We start from the raw sequence: 15,584 nt of genomic DNA, 5'->3' as shown, positions 1-15,584 counted from the left end.
TAGAATTAGACACCTTGAATTTGATTTTGCAACTTGGAAATATTTCATCTCATAAAAAATGAGTAAGTTATGGCCATGGGAACTTGACCTCCAAATTAGGGTTTAGACAAAATGACCTATAATCTTTCAACATTAAAAATGACTTTCCAAGCAAAACTAGCTCTAGGCCTCAACATGAAAGTTGTTTGGAATGTCATTTAGACTAACTTTTATCTTGGAATCATTTTCATATTGAAATTCTGGTATCAGATATGAGATGTCGAAGGTAATGTCATGACACTAATATCTGAATAATATAAACAGGATAAAAGATAAAGAACAGTAATGCAAAAGACACAAGCAATTGTTAACCCAGTTCGGTGCAAACTCACCTACGTCTGGGGGCTGCTAAGCCAGGAAGGAAATCCACTAAGAACTCTTAGATATGAGATCCTACTCACTCCCCCTAAATCACAGCAGTGATATAAAACAATAATTACAATGAAAAGAATACACTCTTAGATATGAGATCCTACTCACTCCCCCTCAATCACAGCAGTGATATAAAACAATAATTACAATGAAAAGAATACACTCTTCCAAGACACATACTTGATCTTGCTTAAAAGATTTAATCAAGTAAACGCACACTCATGCTTCAAAGCTTAGAGTGGACAAATTACAACTCAAAAATCAGTCCAATTCAATCATCTATGGATGAATGAATGGCTTACAATACACAAGACCACACAAGACTCAAACCCTTATTCTCTCTCAATATTTCGTTTGTTATTTCTTGTGTATAAAATCAGGTTTTCCGTGTCCTTTATATAGAAGTGTTTGGCTGGGCTTGGACATCATAAAACCCTAAAACTATTTTCCATTCATATCTTCTCATGACAGCTGATTATATCTCGTCGGAAAATAAGTCAATCTAGTTGTAATTACTGATTGAATGGCGCGTTGAATCATCTCGTCAATCATACATAGATTAGCATAAAAAACGCAATCACATAATACATAACATTCAAACTGAATGTTCTGTATACAGATGTCATGACATCGGGTCTGATATCTTAGTAAAATCCTGCACATTCACATTTTAAACACCCTGCAGGTACATGTTATCTTATGTCAAGACGACCCTTGTGACAACTTGTGAACACTCTAGGTTTTACCAAAATTGTTGCCAACACAAAGAACCAACAAACTCCCCCTTTGGTAAACTTTGGCTAAAACACACATCATACCATTTGCTCATAAGAGTAAAAAAAACACATCAGCAGTTTAGCAGCAGAAGTAATAAAACACACATTTACTAGCTAAAATAGCCATTAGTAAACACATATTAAACCCACATTTGCTTCGTCTCCCCCTCAGTCTGCTCAACATAGACATCTCCTTCTTCAACACTTGTAACATCCACCAACCCATCTGACATCTCCTTTAACATCACCTGTACTACACAAAACATCTTGTTCAACATCAGCTGTCATCTGTTTATAGCATAGCTACTTTTGTCATCTGTTTATAGCATAACTACTTTAGCTATACCTCCTCTAGCTATTTCTCCCCCTTTTTAGCCAGAAGAGACCAATGAGACAAAATAAATGTCTATTTATCCAACAGAATGTCACATAGAATGTCATAACATATTATTAGGTGTTACAGAACCACAAACAAACACAGCTATATAAGCTGAGATAAAATCTAGAGAAATCAAAAAGAACCCAAAAATTACACCAAGGCATCAAAACAAGACTGCCAAAAAAAACATCAAAACATCCAGAACAGCACATCATCAAAATAGTAGGGAACAATCTTCAACAAAATTCAGTCAGAGGAGCTAGCATCTTCATCAGCTTCAGAACCAGAACTGCCACTTGATTTATCTTGAGATTCAGACCTCTCACTAGAGGTTTGGGCTTCTGTTTCCTTGGCCTGTCCAACATTATCTCTATCACCTTGCTCCAAGCTATTAATCAGAACCTTCAAAGCTTCTTTCTTGGCTTTAGCTACCCATATCCTAGTCTCCAATTCCTTACAAGTCTCTTTCAGTTCAGCAATCATACCACCTTGAGAGGTTAGCTTCTTCACAACAGATGTCATGACAATGTCATTGACATGACTACCTTCAAATAATTTGTAATGAACTGACATGGGAGGTTTTCTTCTACTAGGAATATCACTTGTGCTCAGAGTTTCAGGTTGCTGGCTCAGGATTATCCCACAAATCATTGAGGGAAAAGCTATGGGTAGCTTCACTTCAGGTTGCTGGCTCAGGATTATCCCTGCTGAAAATTTGTTCAAACATGAATCTACCATAATCAAAATTAAGCTTGGTTCCAAAAGAAAATATGAATCTTCCAAGAGCATTTGAGATTGTAGAGATCTGATTGGTTGGTATCTAGTTTGCTGACCCTATCTTGTGCAAGATAGCATATTTCACAGTTAGCTTTCCAGCAGGGAGATGCTTCTTGCTAGGCCACTCCTTGACCTGTCTAGCAGTTATTTCCCTACAGACCTCATTGTCTGTGGCTTCTAGTTCACAAGCACCTTTTGTTCCTTTTCCTAGGAACTTATTAATCACAGTTGGAGAAAACTTAATACACTTCCCTCTAACAAACACCTTACAAAACTCTTTGTTGTTTTTATCAACAATGTCCTCAGGGATGTTCACCACAAATTCTTTAACAAGACCTTCAAAACACTGAGATAACCCAGTAAAAGTTTTCATTAATCCAGCAGATTGTATCAGATTCATGACCTCCTTAACCTCCACAACATCGTTGCCCAGTTCTCTCTCCACAGCCACTCTCCTTTGGATTACAAACTTCCACTTTGTTGCTCCATCTTCAAGATGGAAGGAAATATTATCCAAGTGAACAACAGTAACTTTCGCAGAGGATTTTCTAACAGTTGACCTTTTGACAAGAGAAATGTTAGGGACATCGTCTTCAACATCTTCATCTGAGTCATAACTTTCTCTTACTTTTATCTTCTTCACCTCTACTTTTCTCCAAGTCTTTGAGGGGCCTACAACAATAGCTGTCGCAACCTACCTGCGAAAAAAAAAAACCGGCGAAAAAGAAAAGACAGAAGAGTCCCCACCGTGCGTTATTTATCCCAAAGGAGGGAAAGGAAACGCTCGAAGTAAACCTGGAAAAAGGAAAGGAAAAGACAAGGTCTCGCAACCAAATCTTGGGTTCGGGAGTCGATTATGCGAAGGGAAGGTATTAGCACCCCTACACATCCGTAGTACTATACGGGATCCACTCCTGTAGTTCTTGTCTAAAGGGTGTGGGTTTATCTAATGTACTATTTACTAAAAAAAAGGGGTCCAAGGGAAATGACTCGCACGGATGTCGCATCCACTTCATACGTATCCCATCTGAATATGAGAATAAGAGTCTTCGTAGCTCGGCTGCCTAAGGGTTAGGGGGGAGTGTTTTCGGTAAGACATCGCGTCTTATGCCTACGTATCTCATCTGGAATAAGAATCAGAGCAAGCCGTAGTTCGGCTAACTACGGGTTAAGGGTTGTGTTTTGGGGTGAACGATGTTACTACGCAATCTATCGGATGCTCGACCTTTGGAGACTTACTCGCCTATAGTAGAAGGAGTAAATGTGTTCTTAGGAGAAGAAAAATCAATGAGTTGTTTGGGGTTTTAGGGATGCTTATGCAAAAAGGGTAATGAGGATAAGACCTCATAGCTCTTAACCCTGGACAGGGTGAGTTCATGACAAAGCGTGGGGGTTCAGAAAGGTGGAACCCTCTCCACTGACCGACCGGACAAAAGATCTGGGGTTTTTGTTCTGAGGCGTCGACACGTAGTGTGATCTTAAAGAACGACGCACTGAATAACGGGGGATTGACTATTAATCCCTTTTATCCGACAATTGCCACTTCATGGAGGTCTTTAGGCAAAAAGTAGTAAAATGCGGGAAAGATAAAGGGGGTTAAGAGATCTACCACACGGATAAAGATCCGAAGCAACAACAAATAAAGAGATAAGAAACCCAGAGATCTCTCATGAACAAACTTTTGCTCCTTCAAGATTAACGTTTTGACTGACGAATAGACCCCATTTGAACCTCTTGGAAGTAACTCAAGTCTTTCCCTTGTGTTGACTGATCATCTAAATAGAACCCACAAAGTGTCCTGGATGATGTTCAAGCTTCTTGGAGCTAATCCCGATTGACATGATGAAATGCAATGTATCTAATTCTGATTGATAATGATGAAATGCAATGTGAAATGTTAAATGACCTAAAAATGAATGCATGAATGAGGAGGGCAAATTTTGGGGTGTTACAGCTGCCCCTATTCAGTCATTAGCTAACCCGAGCAAAATGAAAGCGAACAGCTTATCAGGAAAACAGGGTGAGCTGTGATTGAATACCAAAGACAGACCGAAAATTTGCACTCTGAGAACACCACAAAAATGTTGAAATACAACACGTTATTTATTTCTCTTCCGATCCTCTTGCTGAATCCGAATCAGTCTTCTGACTTAATCTGGAGTTTCGATCCTCTGGCTGAATCTATACTCAATTTAGTCCTCTGGTTGGATGTTAATTTTGATCCTCGGGCAGGATACGGTTTTAATCTTTTGGCTAGATCTTCTTCGATCTTCTGGCTAGATCTTATTTGTTTCGATTCTCTGGCCGAATCTATTCTCTTCGATTCTCTGGCTGAATCGACTTCGATCTTCTGGCTAGATCTTCTTCGATCTTCTGGCTAGATCTACTTTGTTTCGATTCTCTGGCTGAATCTATTCTCTTTGATTCTTTGGCTGATTCTATTTCCGGTCTTCGGGCTAGACCTGACTTCGATCTTCTGGCTAGATCTACTTCGTTTTGATGATAAATTCCCATCATTAGGATCTCGCGTCTGAGGCATGCGCTGGTTGACCCTCTTTCGAAACCTACACCCAATCTTCGTGTTAGATATGCAGCTTCGAGAATATTCCTCTTTTTGGGCTTCGTACATATTCTTTAGGCTAGAACATGTTGTAGCGACTCTTTTATTAGACTTTTTGTTTTTAAATTGTGATCCGCGGGCTGGATCCTCTTGTAGATTGATTTTCTATTGAACTGTCAATCTACTCCTCTAGCTGGTTTGCTGGGGAAATAACGCTTGTAGGCGATTCTCTGGCTGAATCTTCAACTTAAACCTCAGGCTGGCTCATTGGAAAATGATTCTCAGGCTGAATCTTCGAATTGACCCTCATGCTGGATCACACACACTTGATCCTCTGGCTGAATCTCATGACTTTGGTTGTAAAGTGATTCTTCAGTCTGCTTTGAAGAAACCGTTTATCAGCTTATGTGTATGCTTGATATGCATGCAAATTCAAATGCAAATGTTATGCATGGTGCAAAAAAGAAATCTGCTTGGGGAAGCAAGCTCCGGTAGGGAACGGATCGCTGTATCAATCCTTGAATGCGCTGTGGGGAACGATCCGTCTGCCGGGACTGGGGAGCCACCGAAAATAAATGGGCTTTTTTCTGGAAAGTTGACCTTGCTGGGGAAGTATCAACTATGGAAACTTTGTTTGGCGAGGCTCTATGAGGAGAGTCTGTGGGGAAAGCACTTCCTGGGGAAATGTCGTAGGAATCGACCTTTGCTGGGGATGTGAACTTGCTAATCGTCCTCAGGCTGAGGATCAAAACAAATCTGTTAAAAATAATCTGCTGGGGAATGAGATGAACACTGGGAACACTACCCTCTTGTTTGTTGGGTATGCAACTACTCCGTTGTTGTTGGGGATACAAGGTGCAACTTTACTGGGGGGACCTGCTCTGCTGAGGAGAGACTTTGTCAACCGCTTGGGGATGAGGATTCATGACTTGGCATCTTGCTCCTGTGACCTGCACACACACACGTATGTCCCAGGGGAATTGCTCGGTTTGAATTCACCGTCCGGGATTAAGCAAATTCAAAGAAATTTTAAGTGTTTTCCTGTGCAAATCATCTGCAAAAGCCGCCATTATGTTCAGATGCAATATGTTTCATCAAGATTTCAGACATCTTTTGCAAACAAACTGATAAATGAAAAATAAAAAGGCTCTTTAGCGGAATCATTCGACTTTTATTGGTTGAAAAATTTTGTGCCAGGAATAGGCGAGTACATCAGGAAGCTGATCCCTGAAAAGAGGCGATCGCTATAAATTGAACAAAAGAAAACTATCGTAATGGCAATGTGGATACGGGGTCCCACTGAGTTTCGACTCTGCTATGGCTCGTATGACCTCAAGACGCTCTGCTCATCTTGCTTTCTGAAGTGGATGATTAGTCGATCTTTAGCCTTCGAAGATTGCCGGATTGAATGAAACGGTGATATAACACGGAGGAACTCAGATTGCAGTCATTCGCTTATTCCCTAACTTTTGCCTGCATCGCCCTTTTCGGGTTTTCAATCCACCGGGATACCCTTTTTTGCCTGAGTCGCCCTTTCGGGTTTTCGACTCACCGGGTGTACATTTTTTTTTTCATCTTTATATCCCTAATTTTTTCCCAAACCTCTTTGTTATTTTTTTGTTGGTTCGCCGGGATGCCCTTTTTTGCCTGGACTCTCTTTCTTTTGTCCAGCGGCTCAATTATGCGAAGTATTTTTTTAACTGCGTCTGAGTTGACAGGGGATGGGAAGACTTCGCCATCCATGGTTGTTAGCATCAAAGCTCCGCCAGAGAAAACTCTTTTAACCACATATGGACCCTCATAGTTCGGTGTCCATTTGCCCCTGTGATCTGTGTTGGGGGGAAGAATTCTTTTGAGTACCAATTCACCGACTTGATACTCCCGACATAGGCGGGTATATCAAGTCAGGATACATCAATTTTGGGTACGTAGTTCCCACATAGCACCTTAATCATCGAAGACAAGGTAGCCAATGCATCAGCAAATTGGTTTTCTTCATAAGGAATGTAATGCAGCTTCACTGTCGTAAAGAAAGTCAACAATCTTCTCGTGTAGTCTCTGTAAGGAACCAAATGAGGCTGATCTGTATACCATTTCTCGTTGGTTTGATTGATCACCAAAGCTGAATCCCCGTATACATCCAGGTTTTTAATCCGTAGGTTGATGGCTTCCTCAAGTCCTAGGATACAAGCTTCGTATTCGGCTTCATTGTTGGTGCAGGGAAAGGTTATTCTGGCACAAAATGGCATATGAACCCCCTTGGCGTGATCAACATTGCACCAACTCCGTGACCATTGACGTTGACCGCCCCATTAAACATCATAATCCATTTGGATTCAGGGTCAGGCCCCTCCTCCGGGAGTGGTTCCTCGCAATCTTTCGATTTGAGAAACATGATGTCCTCATCAGGAAAGTCGAACCTCATAGGTTGGTAATCATCAATCGATTTCTCTGCAAGATAGTCTGACAAGACACTTCCTTTGATGGATTTTTTTGATGTGTATTGGATGTCATACACTGTCAGTATCATTTGCCACCTAGCAACCTTTCCGGTAAGTGCCGGATTTTCAAAAATACACTTGACTGGACCCATCTTTGATATCAATAGAGTCGTGTGAGTCAACATATATTGTCTTAGTCGGCGAGCAGCCCATGCCAAAGTGCAGCAAGTTTTCTTGAGCAGTGAGTATCTTTGTTCACAGTCGGTAAACTTTTTGCTAAGGTAGTATATTGCATGCTCTTTTCGACCTGGCTCGTCATGCTGACCGAGCACACAACCCATTGACCTTTCTAACACAGTCAAGTACATGATCCTTTATCTTTCCCGCATTTTACCGGTTTCTTTGATTTTCATCGCCATGTCAGGATGAGTTCGGCGTAACTTCTGCTTCACCTGCGGCATATCTTCATTCAACGGTAACCTGTGCACAACGATGTCTGTATCCAAACCTGGCATATCTTGATAGGACCAAGGAAAGATGTCGACGTTCTCATAAAGCATACTGATCAACTGTTCTTTCACCTCGGCCTGTAGACTGGCCCCGATCTTGATCTCTTTCTTGTCGTCTTCGGTGCCAATGTTGACGGTCTCAATCACCTCCTAATAAGGTGTAATAGCTCGATCCTCCTGATTCAACAACCTGGCTAACTCTTCAGGCAATTCACAATCTTCCTCAACCCCTTCTTCGGCTTGATAGATAGGATTGTCGAAGTCATACTTGGCCATAGCAGTGTCGTTAGCAGTGAGATCCGGGTGGTCATCTCTGCACGATGGAGGATCATGCGAGATTTTTTTTGGAAAGGAAAGAAAATGAAAAAAAGAAACATTTCCATTTTTTATTATTTTTCTGTAAAAGTAGAAAATAACTGGAAGAAAGAGAACACAAAATTGTTTGCAAAAGCTGTCCTTTATTGATGATGAAAATAATTGTGAAATGCGACTAAATGGATGGCCCTACAGATGAGTCATTACACCTTGGGCAAAGTGTAAGACTTTATTATGCATGTAAAAAGGAAAACAATAAAAATTACTCTTTCAGTAAAGTAACCCAGACAACTTTTTCAGACGACCAATTGTTGAGCTTTTCTCCCGGGACACACGGTCGAATCCAGATATCTAAGTCACGGTCGCTGTCAGCCTTGTCTTCATCTGCAGCATTGATGATGTGGGGAGAAACCAAACCCCCGCTGGAGAAAGTACCGACTTCATTTTTCTGAGACTCCGGAGTAAACCCCAATCCAAACTTGTCTTCTTTGATGATTGGCTCCACAAATTTTCCCCAGCCTTGGGCATTACCAGCTTTAACCACTTCAATAACTTGCTTGTATGAAGAGATAGAAGTCCCGACCTTCTCAGACTTAGGTGAAAAGATAGCTTCGGGCGTGACCTCACTGATGTTTATGGCTTCGAAGCCCTGACACAGCATCTCATGCATCTCGCCATCCATCTCCACATACTTAAATGTAGACAGGTGGCTAACAAAAATATCCTCTTCTCCACAGACAGTGACGACTTGACCTTCTAGTTCATATTTGAGCTTCTGGTGGAGAGTAGAAGTCACAGCACCGGCAGCATGAATCCAGGGCCGACCTAGCAGACAGCTATAGGCAGGCTGGATATCCATCACATAAAAGGTACTCTTGAACACCTGCGGTCCAATCTTAAATGGCAACTCAATTTCGCCAAAGACAGCTCTCTTAGAGCCATCAAAAGCCCTCACAACTAAATTACTTGGCCTCAGGATGATGCCATCGCAATCCAACTTCATTAAGGCTTTCTTTGGAAGAACATTCAGAGAAGAGCCTGTATCAACCAAAACATGGGAAAGCACCACCCCCTTGCATTCCATTGTGATATGCAAAGCTTTGTTGTGATTCCTACCCTCAGATGTCAGGTCATAGTTGGTGAAACCTAGCCCATGGCTAGCGTTTACATTTGAAACTACCGACTCCAGCTGGTTAACAGTTATCTTTGGTGGAACATAGGCCATATTCAGTACTTTCAACAAGGTTGCTCTGTGAGCCTCAAAGCACATCAATAATGAGAGAATGGAGATCTTTGAGGGTGTCTGATTTATCTGGTCGACTACCTTGTAGTCACTTTTCTTGATAATCCTCATAAACTCGTCTACTTCCTTCTCAAATGCGGTCTTAGGAGGAGCTTCCTCAGTAGTAACCTCTTCGGTGGCTACCTGTTTTCCTTTAGCCTTGGCAACTGCCTCAGCTTCAGTATTCGTACGCAATGTTGATGGTGCAAATAGGCGTCCACTGCGGGTGAAGCCACCAACTCCTCCAACATTGTCTACAGTGGAGCTACCAATGTCAAAGTCTTCTTCATTAAATTTTCGCCCCTAGAAGTAGATATCAGCCCCATAGTGCCACGGGATAGCACTGTCTTTCTCATACGGAACAGGTCCTGGCACCGTGATGGTGACCGGACTAACCAAAGCCAGTTGAGGGTTGTCAAAGTGAATTGTAACTGGTGCTGGACTTTCGATGTTTACCATTGTTGGTTCTGTACTTTCTGGGAAATAAACTGTTGTCGGAGTGAGTCTCTCGGGAACATATATTTCTTCAAGAGTGAAATAAATCGTCACTGTCGACACATCATTCTTCACTGGACGGGTCTGATCGAACTAGAGACAACCTTCATCTATTAGTTGCTGAATACCCCTTCTCAAACTGTCACATCCGTTCTCGGCAGCTTGACAATTTCTGCACTCTCCCCCACAGCCCGGGAAAATCCGTCCTTTCAAAAGTCGGTCTTTAACCACCGCTAGCGAAGTCTTAACTTTAGTCACATCAGAAACCAAATTCAAAATTTCCCCGCTATCAACAGCATTAATCATTTGCCCTCCGTGGGCTGGCATCGGGTTTTGGATAACATTAGGCACCGGAGAAAAATTGATAGCCTTGGCGTCTCTCAAATCTTGTACTTTTAGCTGGAGAGCCTTGCAATTTTCTGTAGTATGGCCAGGTGCGTTGGAGTGAAAAGCACATCTGGCGTTGACATCATAACGTAACCAGATTGGTGGAGCCAGAGTTCTTAACGTAACCAGATTCAGGTCAATCAGCCTGGGGAGTAATACAGAATAAGGCATTGGGATTGGCTCAATGACCCGGTCCGTCTGCCTTGGACGTTGTTGATAATGTCTCTGCTGACCCGGATTACCTCCTTGTTGTGGATTGTTCTACCTGGGTTGCTGTTGAGGATGATACTGCGGTTGCTGTTGCGGTTTAGGAGCAGGTGTAGGCATAGTGACTGCGGCCACTTGATCTTGATAATAATTAGGGCGTCCTCTGCCCCTGCCTCTGCCGGCATACACAGCGCTTGTCTCGCCTTCTCTTCTTCGCTGACCGTTACTAGCAAATGATTTCTTGGGAGCACTATTGTCTTGAATTCGGCCCATCTTCAACAGACTCTCGATTCTTTCTCTAGTAATTACTATCTCTGCAAAGCTGATTGACGGGCAAGCAGCCAATCTCTCAATATAATTTCCTTGAAGTCTGTTCATGAACATGTCCGCCATCTCCCTTTCGGACATAGGGGGTTGTACGGATGCAACAATTTGTCTCCAACGCTGAGCATATTCTCTAAAGGTCTCCTTGGCAGTCTGAGACATTCCTTGCAATAAGGTCTGATTCAGAGCCAAGTTCAAGTTGTATTGATATTGCTTGACAAAAGCCTCTGCCAAGTCTTTCCAGCTCTTGATGGTAGTACGAGACAAATGAGAATACCATTCACGAGAAGCTCCAGTTAGACTGTCTTCAAAGTAGTACATCCACAGCTTTTCATCTTCCATGTGGGCTCCTAACCTTCCCAAATAAGATTGGAGATGAGTGCGTGGGCAAGAAGCCCCGTTGTATTTCTCAAAAGTATGGGGTTTGAACTTGTGAGGGATCCTTACTCCCTGAACCAGACCAAGATTTGTGACATCAAAACCTAAAGAATTTTGAGACTCCAAAGATTTGAGCTTCACAGCAAGCTCATCCATACGGCGAGTGGTCTCATGGGCTTCGTCGTGCAAAGAGAATTGATCATACTGATAATCCTCAGTAACGGGGCGCCCGTTAATTCGAATTCCTTCATTCACATTGTACCTTTCGCCAATGCCATTTCCAACATTCCCCGTGTTGCCAACATTACCCGGGTTTCCATGAGCATTTGCGTTACCCGCGGTACCAGTGTTCATAGGGTTATCAGCGTTCCCAGGGTTACCAGGGTTTCCTTCAGCATTTGGCATCTCTACCTCTGGGTCGGGCCTCGGTTGCTCAACCAATTCCCTCAGCTTTTCCTGGCCTTCTACCAAACCAGTCATAAATGTCATGAACCGATCCATCCTTTCACACATATCAGCCAGCTCTTTCTGTACCTGGTCCATGGCTAGTTGCGGACGATTTTCCTTGGTCGGGTACCTGTGGACTCGCTTGGGACCAATAATGCTTGAGACAAGGAACAAACATTAGACACTACGGTGACACCTGCAAAACAAACAAGGGTTAGTATGCATGGTATGCGATGCATTGCTTATTCAATATTAAGGCACCCCCCCCCCTTTTGAAAGGGAATACCATGCAAATGAATAAGCATGAGATGTTGGATGCAAATATGCAGATGATGTTATGCAATGCAGTGGCATGTCAATCAGAATTGCTGGATCTGCTTGAACATCTGTCAGGTTGCACTTCCTGGAGAGAAACCCACTGAGGAATATAATATCGGATCAGCACTTCGACATGAATTCGGAATCGGGAACCATAGAACACAGTCATCAACTCAGAACCCATACTTTAGAACCAACGGTCACCAACAAGAACCGAACAATAGTCACCAACAGAACAAGTCACCATCAGTACCTGTAAATGATTCATTTCCGCCCCACTCACGGGTGTAATTTAAGCCAGGGTAAGGTCAAAAGAAACGCATGATAAACAATCCTTTCAAGAATATCATCATATGCACACCAGGTGTATGCAACAATAATACCCCATCAGAACCTGAACTGCTCGTGATACCATGTTCCACTAAGTGGCCGCTTCCCATGAATCACTATATTCCTAGGTGTCCTAAAGTTCACTCATAACCTGTGTATTGGGCTTATCTCTCATAGAATATCCCATCCCAACAAACAGAACCAGCAGATACGGCAATCATACGTACACAGTGCAATAAGATAAAGCAGGTAAATGCTGAAAAATAAATAACTGTACGAAAGAAATGAACACCCAACAAACAAGAAACCTACAAAAGCTAGGAGGGACTCGCTTAGGGAAACAGGGTCCCTAACAGAGTCGCCAGTTGTCGCAACCTACCTGCGAAAAAAAACAACCGGCGAAAAAGAAAAGACAGAAGAGTCGCCACCGTGCGTTATTTATCCCAAAGGAGGGAAAGGAAACGCTCGAAGTAAACCTGGAAAAAGGAAAGGAAAAGACAAGGTCTCGCAACCAAATCTTGGGTTCGGGAGTCGATTATGCGAAGGGAAGGTATTAGCACCCCTACGCATCTGTAGTACTCTACGGGATCCACTCTTGTAGTTCTTGTCTAAAGGGTGTGGGTTTATCTAATGTACTATTTACTAAAAAAAAGGGGTCAAAAGGAAATGACTCGCACGGATGTCGCATCCACTGCATACGTATCCCATCTGAATATGAGAATTAGAGTCTCCGTAGCTCGGCTGCCTAAGGGTTAGGGGGGAGTGTGTTCGGTAAGATATCGCTTCTTATGCCTACGTATCTCATCTGGAATGAGAATCAGAGCAAGCCGTAATTCGGCTAACTACGGGTTAAGGGTTGTGTTTTGGGGTGAACGACGTTACTACACAATCTACCGGATGCTCGACCTTTGGAGACTTACTCGCCTATAGTAGAAGGAGTAAACGTGTTCTTAGGAGAAGAATAATCAATGAGTTGTTTGGGGTTTTAAGGATGCTTATGCAAAAAAGGGTAATGAGGATAAGACCTCATAGCTCTTAACCCTGGACAGGTTGAGCTCATGACAAAGCATGAGGGTTCACAAAGGTGGAACCCTCTCCACTGACCGACCGGACAAAAGATCTGGGGTTTTTGTTCTGAGGCGTCGACACGTAGTGTGATCTTAAAGAACGACGCACTGAATAACGGGGGATTGACTATTGATCCCTTTTATCCGTCAATTGCCTCTTCATAGAGGTCTTTAGGCAAAAAGTAGTAAAATGCGGGAAAGATAAAGGGGGTTAAGAGATCTACCACACGGATAAAGATCTGAAGCAACAGCAAATAAAGAGATAAGAAACCCAGAGATCTCTCAAGCTAGCACCATCAAAGAAAGCGAGTCAGTACAGGTAATCGGAATAAACATCCAGGTGGTATCCCACAAATAAAGTGGAACACCAGGCAAGCCATCTCTGCAAGAGTCATATGAGCCCTCACCAAATAGGTTAGAGAAACAAGATAGGGTAATCAAGAGTTGCCCCCAAATCAAAATGTAACCACATGAATCATGCCATTAAAATTCACAAAAAGCTCACAAAAAGCAACCAAGGGTACGAGGCCTAACCTCTTGTCAAACAAATGCATTAAAAGGGTATCAAAAATTTCAGGTTGAAAGTATAAAGTAGTGGAAATAGGGCATATTTGATTGGGGAGGATCGATTGAAATTGAATGGCACGGTTGGGTTTGCAAAGCACTCCTAGGGTTTATATGAGAGGGAATTGGTTCTTTGCAGATGAGTTCCCTTCAGTCTCTGGAGGTTGCTCTGAACTCTGTTAGCTCTTCTCTCACTATCTTTTTCCCAGCCAGGGTAATAGGAATAAAATGGCCTTTTGTTTCACTGAAACTCTGAATTTATAACCTGATTCTTGTTGACCTATGGGCTCAAATGAGAGAGGCCCAAGTCCAAATTTTTTCTGTTATATTTTATTTATTTATTTATTTATTTATTTCTTCTTATTTTTTTTTCTTTTTTTTTTTTCGAAACGCGCGGGCTTCGCATAGCGAGCATGACATTTCAAGAAATTCCTCTGAGCGTAGGTGATTCTGGTGGCTTTTCTTGGGACTCGCTAGGCGACCCATTCTGCTCGCCTAGCGAGCATGACAGCTCATGAACAAACTTTTGCTCCTTCAAGATTAACGTTTTGATTGACGAATAGACCTCATTTGGACCTGTTGGAAGTAACTCAAGTCTTTCCCTTGTGTTGACTGATCATCTAAATAGAACCCACAAAGTATCTTGGATGATGTTCAAGATTCTTGGAGCTAATCCCGATTGACATGATGAAATGCAATGTATCTAATTCTGATTGATAATGATGAAATGCAATGTGAAATGTTAAATGACCTAAAAATGAATGCATGAATGAGGAGGGCAAATTTTGGGGTGTTACAGCTGCCCCTATTCAGTCATTAGCTAACCCGAGCAGGATGAAAGCGAACAGCTTATCAGGCAAATAGGGTGAGCTGTGATTGAATACCAAAGACAGACCGAAAATTTTGCGCTCTGAAAACACCACAAAAATGAGGAGGGAAAATTTTTGGGTGTTACAGTAGCCTTCTTAGCAGTTTTGGCTGTCATCATCTCAGCCACAGACCTACCCTTTATGGTCTTCATCCTCTTAGTAACACTTGGCTTCAAGTGATGAAGCAAGTTATCATCTTCATCATCTGAGCTCTCATCTTCCAGGTCAATCACCTTCTTAGCAGAGTCATGCTTCTTAGACTGAGAAGCATTGGCAGTAGGTGATGCTACAGATTTCTTACTAGTCAAAGTTTGCCCTAAAGAGCATAATCCTTCTGCAACAATATCTTTCTCAGACCTAGATGAATCATCATCTTTCTCATTGTGAGGTCCAACCTCAGGAGAAGGGTCCCTTCAAGATAGAGGAGTAGAAACCCCCTTTATAGAGTGTCCTTCATTTAGGATCCTCGTGAAAATATTTCTAATGACACGATCAGTATGATGCATGTCATCCTTAGAGCTAGGGGTATTAGAACTATTACCTTGAGTATGTCCTGCAATGGAGGATGAACCAGGAGCGTCGCCTGGGATGACTGACAGGGGAATCACTTCCAAAATGTCTTCATTGAGAAAGTCCATAGAGGGCGTTCTAGCTTGTGCGCAGGTTTGGTCTTTTTAGAACCAGATGGTGAAGGATGTTGTGACATCTTGTTGATCTTGTGGAACGGTTTTTGTTGCCCCAGCAGAGA

Source organism: Lathyrus oleraceus, chromosome 6 (assembly GCF_024323335.1).
Source record: "Lathyrus oleraceus cultivar Zhongwan6 chromosome 6, CAAS_Psat_ZW6_1.0, whole genome shotgun sequence".
Lineage (NCBI taxonomy): Eukaryota > Viridiplantae > Streptophyta > Magnoliopsida > Fabales > Fabaceae > Lathyrus > Lathyrus oleraceus.
This window is presented reverse-complemented; position numbering follows the sequence as displayed.